This window comes from Convolutriloba macropyga, chromosome 11, assembly GCF_964194025.1.
Source record: "Convolutriloba macropyga chromosome 11, txConMacr16.3, whole genome shotgun sequence".
Lineage (NCBI taxonomy): Eukaryota > Metazoa > Xenacoelomorpha > Acoela > Convolutidae > Convolutriloba > Convolutriloba macropyga.
The window spans coordinates 55187514-55203686 of record NC_134478.1 but is presented as its reverse complement, the minus strand read 5'-3'; the positions used below and the strand labels follow the sequence as shown (position 1 = coordinate 55203686).

The window sequence follows — 16173 nt, the reverse complement described above, 5'->3', positions numbered from 1 at the left end:
CTTGATTGAGAATAGTTTAGGTTGTCAATTTTTTTTAGATAGACGTGCATAGAGAAAAGATTCAGGATGACGCAAGGGATGATCAGACAGAAGACCTTCCGAGCTTTTACAACGACATTGATCTGGAGAGTTTACCAAAGGCTGACAGACCTGAGCAGTATGGTAAAATCTTGCGAGTGGCACTGTGGGGTGAAAAGGGCCTGCAGAGAGAAATTATTTCACCCACGCGAGACAGTGAAGTGAGAAAGCCTACCTCGCCAAAGAGAACAAAAATTTTCAAAGGTTGAGTTTGTCTTAAAATCTTGACTTAAAAGAGATAATAATGGGGCGGATCTTATTGAAAAAATTGATGGAACAATGAACTGTTAAGATTAACAATTTTTTGCTTTTAATATGTAGTGTATTATGTATTACAAACCTCACTTGAAATTTTTTAGGCCTGGTGAAGAAAAACTTTCCCGCTCGTATTTGGCCAGACGCATACTCAGAAGCTCGGACATCAGCAAACCGATCAGGCATGGACTCCTTGAGGTATAGAAAGAGGAAGAGCGATCCTTTTTGGTGCGATCAACAGAAAAAGAAGGCAGCTAAGAAGTTAAAGAAAAATCAAGGCGCGTCTGACGAAGTATCGCCGAATACTGAAGACACCAACAGGGAGAGTCAGGATGAGGAATATAGTGATGACCATGAAGGTTCTGCAACTGCGATGAATGAGTAACGAGCTTGTTTGGAAGATTTGTTGGAAAGATTTTAGATTTAGAGTACTGATTTTCCTTTGAAAGGTGCTTTTTGCAGTGACAGTTGTTTTCTGAGAATGATTTGTTTTGTCAAGATTTGTTTAACTCAGTTTTCTTTACAAGGTGCTCTTTTTCCAATTTGTTTCAATTAATTACAATTACAATGACTTATTAAGTCTAGATTTTCAGTACTTAGTTTTCATGAAAAGGTTAGAGAATTGTTAGAGCTTGTTTTTATTTCAAGAAGTTTATTTTCAAACTCGTAATTTAGCTGAGTTTTTTCAGATTGTTGAAAATGAAAAGAACTCGTCATGATCAAGCGAAAAAAAAGCTTCAATACGGATTCTGAAGCTGAAAGGGAAAAGCGGTCAAAGCTCACCTCGTGTCGAGTAATATGGCCTGGTTGTTTGTTGACAAGGAACTCATGCTTTTGAGTTTAAGTAGTACAAAGTGGCCCTCAAAACTCAAGGCATCTCAAAAGCTAAGCATGATTGAGGGAGGATAACGAGTACCCCTGTCGCTTGCTCACAAAAGGTCCTGCGAAGAAAGTGGAACAGGAGATGGCACATTACAAGGCGGAGCTTGAAGAAGGAAAACGGCCATCGGACTTGAGAAAGAAAGTGCTCACATCATCGAAAGCTCCAATGGTTGAAGTTGACTTCCTGAGTTCTTCTCGTCCTCCAATAATGACGAGCGCGGAGTTAAGTCTCGGAAAAGACAGTGGACAGACTTCAAAGAAATCGAAGTCGAGTGCCAGTCAGCAACCAGCTGTCGTACAAAGCAACACTTGTGACCAGGTAATTTTTTCAATGGAGAAAAACAAACGTTTTAGGCCAAAAAATACTTAACATTTTGCATGGTGTACTGGCTATCTATCCTAGTTCATTTAGGGAATTGTCCGATCTGATGACTCTTTGCCTGTAGGAACAAGAAGTAGTTGCTTTGTCTCAACCCTGCCCATCTGCCGCTCTCCCTGGTAACAGTGCAGGCAGTGTTGCAGAAGACAATGACTGTGGACCAGATTGCCCGCTCCTCGCTGAATTTCTAGATCAGCATGCTCTAGAAATGAATGAGCTGAGAAAGGCCTTCGAAGAGCAGAAAAAGAGAGATGAGACGAGACGAACAAATCTGTGCTCCCGAATTGAGCAGAAAGTAAGTTTGGTCTATGCAAGTTTACTCCATGCGAAGGATTGTTTTATTTCACTTCACCCTATCTAGTAGATTTATCGTGCTTTGACAAAAGACCTTGCATTAACCTAGGTAACATCATTTTTGTTCAGACTATCGAGTTGAAAGAACTGCGTTTGTTGGACGTCCACGGTTTCCGGAGTGTGGACGAACATCCTTCGCGAGCCAGAGGCACTGAAGTAGTTCTGCATGAGGACGAGGATTTAATGTCCATTTACGCGGGAACCGATGTTGGGAAACTTGCCAGAGCACTGTTCGATAAGTTATTTGAGGAAAGCGATCGTGGTAACTTCATCCTTGCACCCAGACAAAAAGAAGCTGACGGCCGAACAGAAGCTCCGGAAAACCTTCTTGAAAAATTTCACAGTAAGATTTTTTGTAATTAATTAGTTCTTGTAGACAACTTGTTTTTTCCTTTTTTAAGATTTCCCCTTAACGTTCATTATAAGTCGCTAAATTTTGAAATTGAAAAAAGCAACGTAACTATTTGAAAAGTTTTGAAAAAGCATGATTAATAAAGTTCATTCAGCAGTTTTTTTCGTTCAGAAGTGGTGAGGCAGAAGTATCCTGACACCCCAAAGCTAGCGTGTGAAGAAGCAAGGAAGGCTGCGAATCAGTACGGCAAAGACTGTCGCAAAAAGAATGCCAGCGCAAACAAATAAACATTTTATTTTGATTCATTGATTAATTGCAGAAATTCCAGATTTAACTTAGAAAATTACCCTTCGAGTTCATTCGTTCTGTTTCGATAAGATAAACTGATTAATTCTTGCTCAGTCTTTATTTACGTTTTTTTATACAACTTTGTACGTTAATTTATAGCTTATGCAGTAATTTTAAAATTGATTTTGAGATTTGCGAACTTTGTTTCATTGCATAATTGCAGACTACGAAATTTACCCTTGCAGTTCATTTTTCTCCAAGTTCATTTAGCTCGTCTTCACCTTTCCTAAAGAGTTTTACGCTGACAAGATTAAATTAGACTTGGTGAGGCACTTTATGTGAGGCAATGTTCGATTAATGAGAGGTTTTTTATCTGACTCAATTTTGAGCTTAAGTTTTTTTAAAAGCAACTCGTTTTCAAATCTTGTCCAAGCTTTTCCAGTGTGATGATAAGTTGCGAAGAGTTAGTGATTGCGGATGGTCAAGTTGTTCGTCAGCTGCTTAAAGACTTCAATGTATCTCCCGAGTCAATGCTGCCTTTGAATAGTTTCGATGAGTTTGAAAAGCGTCTTCAGTATGACAAAAATCTTGCGAAAACCTATGGTAATTTGAAAGAACTTTATCAGCAGTCTGTTGCAGCCGGTTTCAAGATCCTACCAGACAATTTTGGTGGCTTCGGGTTATTTAATCACACAGGGAGAGTTCTCAAGCCATCGATCGAACCCCTTAGACCTTTTCCTGTGGGTCTGGTCAAAAACGTCCCTTGCGAGCTTCAAGATGAAATGTCAGATCTCTCGGTTATGCGTGGTGAGATGGATACCGATGAGTTGGTTTTGCTTGGCCCAATTCGTTTCGCCAATCACTCATGCTCGCCTAATACTCAATTCTTCCTCGGTTACACCAGCCCCTTGCTTCAGCATAATAAATGCGTTTTTCTTAAAGTAATTAGCTCGATACAGCCTTTTGAAGAAATCATTGTAAGTTATGGTTCAAACTACTTCAAAGACGGTCGACTGAAGTGTAGATGTCCACATAAAGATAAACATATTGTTTCCCCGGGAAATCCTCAGGAGTCTTTTACGCCCCCAGTTGCAAGCCCTTCTCCGAAATGCACCGAGTTACCGGCTACACCAATTGATTTGTTCCAAAGTTCAACTCAAAACGAAAGTTTCTAGACACAATATTCAGCAAGTCAATCAAGTGCTGGAACCCCTAACCTGCTGGAAGTGGAGAGAAAAAGAGGAATTTTAACTCAGAGAAAAAGGAAAGTGAAAAGACGATTAGTCGGTACAGCGAGTCGAAAAATACGGACATTTATCCATCAGGTAGATTCCAGTCAGTCCTCAGAGTTGGAAAGTGTGCTTGACGAAAATGAGATGAATACCACAGATCATGCAACTCCAGATAGCATTGAAAATGAGCCTGAAGATGCTTCTTGTGAAGATGCATCTTCAGTTTCTAAATCGGAGTCCGACGAAGACTCAAGCAAAGAATCTGAAACCGAGGAAGACCAGTTTGTGTTCTCGCAAGACCCCTTGAGTTGTAACACGAACGTTACTGCTCATAACGCATCAATGGGATTGTATGGAATTGCTGCGCGACATTGTTTGCCTGACAAAGCCTTATTTGACCTCCTGACATGGCATAAAATTGTTCACCCGCGAGACATTTTACCAGCCCCAAATTACATTAAAAATGAAACGAACAAATTAACAGGACGATACATTGCAGGGACAGAAACTAACGGCACGGGAGAAGTAATTTTCTTGAGTTTTGCTGATAAACTTCAAGAAAATGTTGAAAAATACATAACAGAAATTTTAGCTTATGCTAATCCTGATACGAAAACAGATCTAAAGCTCACAGCCCTTTTTGATGGAAATGCGCTTAAAGTGAAACTTATCCTCAATACGGATGGAGTTAGGTTGCAAGAGTCTAGTGATTGCTCAGCCTATCCTGTTTGGGTAGCTCTGCCTGACTTGCCACCGAAATTGCGTTCTTCCTTTGATAACATCCATCTATGTTCGTTGTGGTATGGCAAAGGAAGTATAGATTGGGATTCCATATTTAAGCACTATCTGTCTGAAGTATCAAAAGACAGGAAAATTAAAGTGAATGGGGTTGACTACGAGCTGAAATTTCAAACTGTTTTTGTAATACTAGATCTTGTGTGCAAGCACGATGTCCTGCAAATGAAAAAATTTAATGGATATTATGGATGCGGCTTGTGTACCATGCGAGGTGTTCAAAGATATCCAGGCGGTCGATCGTATCCAAATAATCAATCGTTCACAATGCGTGATCCTGGGATGCACGAGTACCTAGTAAGGCAGTTTGAGAGTGGGAGTGTTGAAGAAAGAAAAGCTAGAAAGGAGAAGGACCCGAGATTGATACACTCGGAGTTAAGGGGCGATCATATTTATTTAAAGTTATTCCTAATCTTCCATTAACCTGTCCCGTTGACACAATGCACCAGTGTCTTAAAGGAGTTGCAAATGACATTATCAACTTTTTTGCTGAGCAACTGAGCAACGATGAGGTACAGAAAATTGATGACGCAACAAAACAAGTTATTTTGCCCACCGAATTCAAGCGATCAGTCAGGTCATTGCGATCCCGTGAGCACTTCAAAGCCAACGAACTCAAAACTTTTTTGCTGTATTTTGCCCCAATAGTGTTCCAAAATTTTCCAGAAAACTCTTTGGCGCATGAATCCAATTTACAAAATCTCAAATACTTAATCTTCGCACTCCGCTCTATGTACGAAAGTGTTGACGAGGCCAAGCTTTGTTGTTTTCTCTGTTAGAAGCTTTCTGCTACAACATGTCCATTCGCTATCCTTTAAAGAAATTCGACTCAATTAATTTCCATCTGCTCCGACATCTAGCATGGCAGTGCAAATTCTTCGGGCCCTTGTGGACTACGTCTGCAACTATGTTTGAAAGTGCCAATAATCACCTCATAAAGACTTTAAATGGCACTGTTAATACCTGCAGCCTTATAGTAAAGCGATATATTCGCAATAGACAGTTCGATAGCATGGAGGTGAAGAACGATAATCTTACCGGATTCCTTGAAGCTTTGAGGGGTAAATCAAGCGGCTTTAAAGACGATTTCTCAATGAAGCGAAACAATGTGCTCTCAAATTTTCAAAAGCAATTTCCCGAGGCTCATTTGTTTTGCAGACAACGAGGAAAATTCTACCTGGACAGCCAATTGTATACAAGATCTGAGGCAAACAGTTTTGTTTCACTTTCTGAGGAGAACGAAATTTTTGTCGGCCAGATTTTGTTGTTCCTTGAGAAAGAGTCGGTGATTTTGTGTGCTGTTCAGCTCTACAACCTTCTTGACAAGCTTGCGTTAGATCTGTCGTCAACTGAGTTTCACGGACAAGACAACAAACTTAAGCCTCTTGGCTATCGTGTAGAAAAGTCGACCGAAGTTCGAGTTTTCAAGTGCTGTTCAATAAACAACAAACTTATTCTCTTCCCTTTTCTCAACAACCTTTACTTTATTAATGTGCTCACCCATTTCGAGCACGATTAAGGTTGAATGAGACTTGAAGCAATCCAGACTTCTTTGTAGTTTTCCTAAAACTCTGTAATTTTCCTAAAATTCTCTTTCAGTATTTTTCGTAAAACTCTGCTAGAGCAAATTGTTTAATTTCTTTATAGATTGAATCGATGTTAATGGTTTAGTTGCCATTTAGTGCAATAGTTTTCCTCCGTTATGTCAGATTGATATTGAATTAGACGTTATTGAATCTAGACTTCGATCATTATCTTGTTAAAACTTAGATTTTAAAAGTTTTAAATGGTTCAAGGAACTGTTCAAAGTGAACCAAATGGATATCACAGACTACCAGTAGTATGTAGGTTGTAGTGCGAAAAGAATGGTTCGCGTAACTGCCCTACAAAAAAGTAGATATCTCACACGGAAATTTCGACTTTTTCGCTGACTTTATTTCAAAAAATAGTTAAATTTTATCGGGTCAAGCAGGAGTTGTCCAAATCTAACCAAACTCGGTATCAAGTATCCCATGGGTAACTAGATTGTAAAACAAAATGAATTTTTGGTATAGCTTGCCTAGGAAAAAAGTTAGTTTTTCATACTGAAATTTGCGAATTTCGCAAATAACGAATTTTAAAAATAGGTCTTTTTCATCGGGTCAAGGAGTTGTTCAAAGCAAACCAAATTGTTATCCCAGACTACCAGTAGTATGTAGGTTGTAATGCAAAAAGATTGGTTTGCCTAACTGCCCCACAAAAAAAGTGGATATCTCACACGGAAATTTCGACTTTTTCGCTTACTTTATTTTTAAAAATAGTTAAATTTTATCGGGTCAAGGAGTTGTCCAAATCTAACCAAACTCGGTATCGAGTATCCCATGGGCAACTAGATGCTAAAACAAAAAGAATTTTTGCTAAAGCTTGCGTAGAAAAAAGTTAGTTTTTCATACGGAAATTTGCGAATTTCGCAAATAACGAATTTTAAAAATAGGTCTTTTTCGTCGGGTCAAGGAGTTGTCCAAATCTAACCAAACTCGGTATCGAGTATCCCATGGGTAATTAGATTGTAAAACAAAAAGAATTTTTGGTTTAGCTTGCCTAGGAAAAAAGTTAGTTGTTCATACGGAAATTTGCTTTTATTTCGAAAAATTTTGCGATTATAATTTTAAAAATAGGTCTTTTTCGTCGGGTCAAGGAGTTGTCCAAATCTAACCAAACTCGGTATCGAGTATCCCATGGGTAACTAGATTGTAAAAGTAAAAGAATTTTTGGTATAGCTTGCCTAGGAAAAAAGTTAGTAGTTCATACGGAAATTTGCTATTATTTCGAATAATTTTGCGATTATAATTTTAAAAATAGGTTTTTTTCGTCGGGTCAAGGAGTTGTCCAAATCTAACCAAACTTGGTATCGAGTATCCCATGGGTAAATAGATTGTAAAACAAAAAGAATTTTTATTATAGCTTGCGTAGAAAAAAAGTTAGTATTTCATACGGAAATTTGCGAATTTCGCAAATAACGAATTTTAAAAATAGGTCTTTTTCGTCGGGTCAAGGAGTTGTCCAAATCTAACCAAACTCGGTATCGAGTATCCCATGGGTAACTAGATTGTAAAACAAAAAGCATTTTTGGTATAGCTTGCCTAGGAAAAAAGTTAGTAGTTCATACGGAAATTTGCTTTTATTTCGAATAATTTTGCGATTATAATTTTAAAAATAGGTCTTTTTCGTCGGGTCAAGGAGTTGTCCAAATCTAACCAAACTCGGTATCGAGTATCCCATGGGTAACTAGATTGTAAAAGTAAAAGAATTTTTGGTATAGCTTGCCTAGGAAAAAAGTTAGTAGTTCATACGGAAATTTGCTATTATTTCGAATAATTTTGCGATTATAATTTTAAAAATAGGTTTTTTTCGTCGGGTCAAGGAGTTGTCCAAATCTAACCAAACTTGGTATCGAGTATCCCATGGGTAAATAGATTGTAAAACAAAAAGAATTTTTATTATAGCTTGCGTAGAAAAAAAGTTAGTATTTCATACGGAAATTTGCGAATTTCGCAAATAACGAATTTTAAAAATAGGTCTTTTTCGTCGGGTCAAGGAGTTGTCCAAATCTAACCAAACTCGGTATCGAGTATCCCATGGGTAACTAGATTGTAAAACAAAAAGCATTTTTGGTATAGCTTGCCTAGGAAAAAAGTTAGTATTTCATACGGAAATTTGGGAATTTCGCAAATAACGAATTTTAAAAATAGGTCTTTTTCATTGGGTCAAGGAGTTGTTCAAAGCAAACCAAACTCGGTATCGAGTATCCCATGGGTAACTAGATTGTAAAACAAAAAGAAGTTTTGGTATAGCTTGCCTAGGAAAAAAGTTAGTATTTCATACGGAAATTTGCGAATTTCGCAAATAACGAATTTTAAAAATAGGTCTTTTTCATTGGGTCAAGGACTTGTTGAAAGTAAACCAAATTGTTATCCCAGACTACCAGTAGTATGTAGGTTGTAATGCAAAAAGATTGGTTTGCCTAACTGCCCCACAAAAAAAGTGGATATCTCACACGGAAATTTCGACTTTTTCGCTTACTTTATTTTTAAAAATAGTTAAATTTTATCGGGTCAAGGAGTTGTCCAAATCTAACCAAACTCGGTATCGAGTATCCCATGGGCAACTAGATGCTAAAACAAAAAGAATTTTTGCTAAAGCTTGCGTAGAAAAAAGTTAGTTTTTCATACGGAAATTTGCGAATTTCGCAAATAACGAATTTTAAAAATAGGTCTTTTTCGTCGGGTCAAGGAGTTGTCCAAATCTAACCAAACTCGGTATCGAGTATCCCATGGGTAATTAGATTGTAAAACAAAAAGAATTTTTGGTTTAGCTTGCCTAGGAAAAAAGTTAGTTGTTCATACGGAAATTTGCTTTTATTTCGAAAAATTTTGCGATTATAATTTTAAAAATAGGTCTTTTTCGTCGGGTCAAGGAGTTGTCCAAATCTAACCAAACTCGGTATCGAGTATCCCATGGGTAACTGGATTGTAAAAGTAAAAGAATTTTTGGTATAGCTTGCCTAGGAAAAAAGTTAGTAGTTCATACGGAAATTTGCTATTATTTCGAATAATTTTGCGATTATAATTTTAAAAATAGGTTTTTTTCGTCGGGTCAAGGAGTTGTCCAAATCTAACCAAACTTGGTATCGAGTATCCCATGGGTAAATAGATTGTAAAACAAAAAGAATTTTTATTATAGCTTGCGTAGAAAAAAAGTTAGTATTTCATACGGAAATTTGCGAATTTCGCAAATAACGAATTTTAAAAATAGGTCTTTTTCGTCGGGTCAAGGAGTTGTCCAAATCTAACCAAACTCGGTATCGAGTATCCCATGGGTAACTAGATTGTAAAACAAAAAGCATTTTTGGTATAGCTTGCCTAGGAAAAAAGTTAGTAGTTCATACGGAAATTTGCTTTTATTTCGAATAATTTTGCGATTATAATTTTAAAAATAGGTCTTTTTCGTCGGGTCAAGGAGTTGTCCAAATCTAACCAAATTCAGTATCGAGTATCCCATGGGTAACTAGATTGTAAAACAAAAAGAATTTTTGGTATAGCTTGCCTAGGAAAAAAGTTAGTAGTTCATACGGAAATTTGCTATTATTTCGAATAATTTTGCGATTATAATTTTAAAAATAGGTCCCTTTCGTCGGGTCAAGGAGTTGTCCAAATCTAACCAAACTTGGTATCGAGTATTCCATGGGTAAATAGATTGTAAAACAAAAAGAATTTTTTACTATAGCTTGCGTAGAAAAAAAAATAGTATTTCATACGGAAATTTGCGAGTTTCGCAAATAACGAATTTTAAAAATAGGTCTTTTTCGTCGGGTCAAAGAGTTGTCCAAATCTAACCAAACTCGGTATTGAGTTTTCCATGGGTACCTAAATTGTAAAACAAAAAGAATATTTGCTATAAGTTGCCTAGGAAAAAAGTCTATTTCAGTCTTACTATTATTCTAAGGTGAGGGCCTCGGGCCCGCATGAGGTGCACCCCCCCTGCCCCGTTGAGACGCCGGTTAGTCGGTTTCCCCCCCCGCTGGGATTTTTTTGTGCACCTCATGTTGGGGACGTAGTTGGCGTGCGGTCGATTTTTGGTTTCTCTTCGGTCTGGTTCAAAATCTTCGGTTGGATTGTAAACTTGCGAATTTCGCGAATGACGAATTTTAAAAATAGGTCCTTTCATCGGGTCAAGGAGCTGTCCAAATCAAACCAATCCCGGTATGGAGTATCCCATATGTACCTAGAGCCTAAAACAAAAAGAATTTTTGGTATAGCTTGCGTAGAAAAAAAGTTAGTTTTTCGTACGGAAATTTGCGATTAATTCGAATAATTAATTTTAAAAATAGGTCTTTTTCATTGGGTCAAGGACTTGTCCAAATCTAACCAAACTCGGTATCGAGTATCCCATGGGTAATTAAATTGTAAAACAAAAAGAATTTTTGGTATAGCTTGGCTAGGAAAAAAGTTAGATTTTCGTACGGAAATTTGCGATTAATTCGAATAATTAGTTTTAAATAATTTTTAAAAATAGGTCGTTTTGATTAGGTCAAAAAGTTGTTGAAATCAATCCAAACTTAGTATGGAGTATCCCCTGTTTATATAGAGTGTCAAACAAAAAGAGTTTTTACTATAGCTTGCGTAGAAAAAAAGTTAGTTTTTCGTACGGAAATTTGCGATTAATTCGAATAATTAATTTTAAAAATAGGTCTTTTTCATTGGGTCAAGGACTTGTCCAAATCTAACCAAACTCGGTATCGAGTATCCCATGGGTAATTAGATTGTAAAACAAAAAGAGTTTTTGGTATAGCTTGCCTAGGAAAAAAGTTAGTATTTCATACGGAAGTTTGCGAATTTCGCAAATAACGAATTTTAAAAATAGGTCTTTTTCGTCGGGTCAAGGAGTTGTCCAAATATAACCAAACTCGGTATCGAGTATTTCATGGGTATTTAGATTGTAAAACAAAAAGAATTTTTGGTATAGCTTGCCTAGGAAAAACGTTAGTGTTTCATACGGAAGTTTGCGAATTTCGCAAATAACGAATTTTAAAAATAGGTCTTTTTCATTGGGTCAAGGAGTTGTTGAAAGCCAACCAAATTGTTATCCCAGACTACCAGTAGTATGTGGGTTGTAGTGCAAAAAGAATGGTTTACCTAACTGCCCTACAAAAAAAGTAGATATCTCACACGGAAACTTCGACGTTTTCGCTTATTAAATTTTAGAAATTAGTTAAATTTGGTCGGATCTTAGAGTTGTTGAAAGCGAACCAAATTAATATTCCAGACTACCAGTAGTATGTAGGTTGTAGTGCAAAAAGAGTGGTTCGCCTAACTGCCCTACAAAAAAGTAGATATCTCACACGGAAATTTCGACGTTTTCGCTGACTTTATTTTAAAAAATAGTTAAATTTTATCGGGTCAAGGAGTTGTCCAAATTTAACCAAACTCGGTATTGAGTATCCCATGGGTAACTAGATTGTAAAACAAAAAGAATTTTTGGTATAGCTTGCCTAGGAAAAAAGTTAGTATTTCATACGGAAATTTCCGATTAATTCGAATAATTAATTTTAAATAATTTTTAAAAATAGGTCTTTTTCATTGGGTCAAGGACTTGTTGAAAGTGAACCAAATTGTTATCCCAGACTACCAGTAGTATGTAGGTTGTAGTGCAAAAAGAATGGTTTGCCTAACTGCCCTACAAAAAAAGTAGATATCTCACACGGAAATTTCGACGTTTTCGCTTATTAAATTTTAGAAAATAGTTAAATTTTGTCGGATCTTAGAGTTGTTGAAAGCGAACCAAATTAATATTCCAGACTACCAGTAATATGTAGGTTGTAGTGCAAAATAATGGTTCGCCTAACTGCCCTACAAAAAAGTAGATATCTCACACGGAAATTTTGACGTTTTCGCTGACTTTATTTTAAAAAATAGTTAAATTTTATTGGGTCAAGGAGTTGTCCAAATCTAACCAAACTCGGTATTGAGTATCCCATGGGTAACTAGATTGTAAAACAAAAAGAATTTTTGGTATAGCTTGCCTAGGAAAAAAGTTAGTTTTTCATACGGAAACTTGCGAATTTCGCAAGTAACGAATTTTAAAAATAGGTCTTTTTCGTCGGGTCAAGGAGTTGTCCAAATCTAACCAAACTCGGTATCGAGTATCCCATGGGTAATTAGATGGTAAAACAAAAAGAATTTTTGGTATAGCTTGCCTAGGAAAAAAGTTAGTATTTCATACGGAAATTTGGGAATTTCGCAAATAACGAATTTTAAAAATAGGTCTTTTTCATTGGGTCAAGGAGTTGTTCAAAGCGAACCAAACTCGGTATCGAGTATCCCATGGGTAACTAGATTGTAAAACAAAAAGAAGTTTTGGTATAGCTTGCCTAGGAAAAAAGTTAGTATTTCATACGGAAATTTGCGAATTTCGCAAATAACGAATTTTAAAAATAGGTCTTTTTCATTGGGTCAAGGACTTGTTGAAAGTAAACCAAATTGTTATCCCAGACTACCAGTAGTATGTAGGTTGTAGTGCAAAAAGAATGGTTCGCCTATCTGCCCTACAAAAAAAGTAGATATCTCACACGGAAATTTCGACGTTTTCGCTTATTAAATTTTAGAAAATAGTTAAATTTTGTCGGATCTTAGAGTTGTTGAAAGCGAACCAAATTAATATTCCAGACTACCAGTAGTATGTAGGTTGTAATGCAAAAAGAATGGTTCGCCTAACTGCCCTACAAAAAAAGTAGATATCTCACACGGAAATTTCGACGTTTTCGCTGACTTTATTTTAAAAAATATTTAAATTATATCGGATCTGTATGCATTTCTATGTATCTTTTTGATGATTTATGTATAGTGTTTAAATTTCTGCTGTTATTTTATATAATTTGTATTATTTTGTTTGGAGATGGAGTTTGAGCCCGGTTTTTTTTTACCGAATGCTCTGCTCAAAATCTCCTATAGTTGTTTGTTTGTAACTCCGCCGTAGCCGGTCCCCAGCCCGGTTGAGAGAAGGAGGAGGGAAACACACCCAGAACATACTGGAAAATCTCAAAGAGTTGTTTGTTAATTCAACTGTAGATTTTTTCCGACAGTATTTAACCTAATTCAGCTCTCAAAATTTATTAAAAATGTTAATTTTCAGCTGTAGGAAGATCTTCCCGGATAATAACGGGGAAAAGAGTGTAAAGAGTGTAATAGTGATGTAAGAGTGTAATTATTAAAAGTGTAATCAAAAATTGAGAGTGGAAGAGTGTAAAAATAAAATAAATACACTTTTATTCCAATTATAAGGACCGGGGAAAAGAGTGTAAAGAGTGTAAAAATAAAAAAATTACACCCCTATTTCTCCGCTTAATTAGCGGTGTAAGAGTGTAATTATCAAGAGTGTAATTTTGAAACTAAGAGTGGAAGAGTGTAAAAATAATTTAAAGGTGGAATATTAAAAGTGTAAAAATAATTTAAAGGTGTAAAACTAAAGGTGTAAAAGAAAATTGAAGGTGGAATTATTATTGGATTTTACACTCTTATTTTTTAAAATTACACTTTTAAAATTACACTCTTACACCGCTAATTAAGCGGAGAAATAGGGGGGTAATTTTTTCATTTTTACACTCTTTACACTCTTTTCCCGCTTATTCTCCGGGAAAATCCTCCCCCCGGGTTGTCAAAATGGATTTGGTAAAACAAGCTTAAAAATAAAAACAGCTGGGTAAACTCAGAGCCACTTTGAATTTTTCCAAACATTTCACCCTGACAAATACTGGAAACTAAATATTTTGATAACTGCCAAGCTGTTAGCGTCTCTGTTACCCAAAGCAAAGCAAAGCATTGGTGTTTAAGATCTCTTAAATTATAAAATAATGGGGACATTCATCTAATTTTTCAAAAACTGTTCAAAGTTTTTACTAATGTTCAAAGTTTAAACAAACATTTGTTTCACAAAGGTCACTAAAAATGTCACAGATGAACGCTAATAACAAAATGATCATCAGTGATCTAAATAACACACACAAAGTAGATAGATAGGATAAGAAAACATATAAATCGAGAAAAAGCGAAGGTGTCCAAAAATTTTGTTTCTTGTTTTTGGCCTCTGGAGAATCTGCAGTAACGTATTTTGTGTGTTTAAACATTTCTCAATTTTAAAATAAAATGTTTTCAAAAATTTAAGAGTTTCAAATTTTATACCTCGGAAATAGAGTTAAACTTTGAAAAGGAATTTGTATGCAGTACAATTTTAAACAAGTTCAAGTTACTAATCCAATTATATATATATATATATATATATATATATATATATATATATATATATATATATATATATATATATATATATATATATATTGTCTAGAAAAACATCTATGTTGATTAGGTTTTACGGAAGTTTTTTCCTAAACAACGAAGTTTTCCATTAATCTCTTTGCAATTGTTCCTACTTAATATAACCACATATATACCTACGTACCTGTGTAAGTACCAGGGTCAAAGTTTCGACCAAAATTGATGAAAAAAACAACGATGTTTTATAAGTAACTATGAGTTTTATTACCGATTTTAAGAGTTTTATAACCAAGTATGTTGGCATTTAAAAAATTCTATTTTATCTACAAAAAATAATTGCATTGAATGTGCTGGATTATTCCTTCGCCGCAATTCACCGAATTTTTTTATCCTTTAAAGCAATGAATCGAGGCAGTGACCTATTGAAAAATGCTAGGTTTTATATTAGCTCAACCGAGTGAGATATGATATTTCAACCAGATCAAAATTGATCCAGATCAAGATTCAGGAGCTGAAAGTTTTCAAAAAATGCAAAAAACTGCGTTGCGTGTTGCAAATGTTTGTAAGAAAAACTGGTTAGTCCGCGGCGAATGTTTTTTCGCAGCATAAGCGGTGAAAAAAAACAATTGACTGAGTTCACCGCAATTCCTACAAATTTTCAACGCAATTCTTACATTGATGCAACTGTTAGCGTTTGCCCCGTGACCCGGGTTATATATATCACGTGACTGACCTGTTTATTGCGAATTATCTTTGACACCACAAACTTATAGCCAAATGTCATAACTATATATTAAAAAACAGTTTAATCATCGCTTGATAAAAACCATAAACCCTTAAGCAACCATTTTAAAAATTTTCTTGGAAATCGGAACATTGTATTTAATGCTGAGATTTAATTGGCTGCAACTAATATTTTTCCTTCTCTAAAAAGGGCATTTTTCCCTCTCAAGAATATTCTCTTATCTAAATGTTAAATAATGTTGTAAAACAATATACGTACGTTTTTGTGTTTGTCTGTTTGTGTGTATTAAGCGCGTCAATAAATGCTCACCATTTTGCACTGTTTAAAGCTGAAGATTTCAAGTGCATATATTCATAAGTGGTCGACTTGCAAACAGATACCTTTGACGTATCTTACAGGTTATAAATACATATACACGTTTACAAAATGTCAATAATGTCTTCAGGTTTAGAATAATTTGAGTTAGATGAGAATTAATGTTCGATTTCAGGTCAATATTATTTAGGTGTTTACTCGATCACAGAAATTTCTCATCAGAGGTACATTTTATAATGATATAGGTGTTCAGTGTGATAGAAGTGAGCGAGATTATGAGTGTCTTCATTCCCCGGTTGAAAATTTCGATATCGACCGGAATTAATTAGCAGTAATAAAATTTTACTGAAAACTTTTAAGTCAAAAACTAGTAAAACGAAAACCAGATATAAAATTGTTCGAGGCATTATGATTGCCTTGTAAGTTGTTGTATGATTCTTGTACAAAATGATATTTTTTGTAAGCACATTTTTGCCTTGTTTCTGCAAAAACTGATTACACCCTCTAAGATCTGGTGAGAAAAATGGTTATCGTGAAAGATTCCCCAAGAAACATCATATAAGACAACATGTCCTATTTTGAGAGTCCGCCGAGAAGCTGATATGGGCTTTCGAAGGAAGAAATCATTCTAGTAATGTATGGCCTTAAATGCGTTTTTCTGTTCTAGAATGTTTTTTTGCTCATTTGAG

At 35.6% G+C, this 16173-nt stretch overlaps 1 protein-coding gene across 2 annotated transcripts in view; it reads right to left on the bottom strand.

The window, feature by feature from the left end:
• LOC142349386 (uncharacterized) overlaps window positions 1-15654 on the bottom strand; it is a 44244-nt gene extending 28590 nt beyond the window's left edge. Inside the window, exon 1 of one of the 2 annotated variants that reach the window (XM_075400903.1) lies at window positions 15428-15654. The gene's annotated coding sequence lies outside the window, so the exon portion shown is untranslated. The remainder of the gene's footprint in view (window positions 1-15427) is intronic. The other variant, XM_075400901.1, reaches the window with a different exon arrangement.
• Between the last annotated feature and the right edge of the window lie 519 nt (window positions 15655-16173).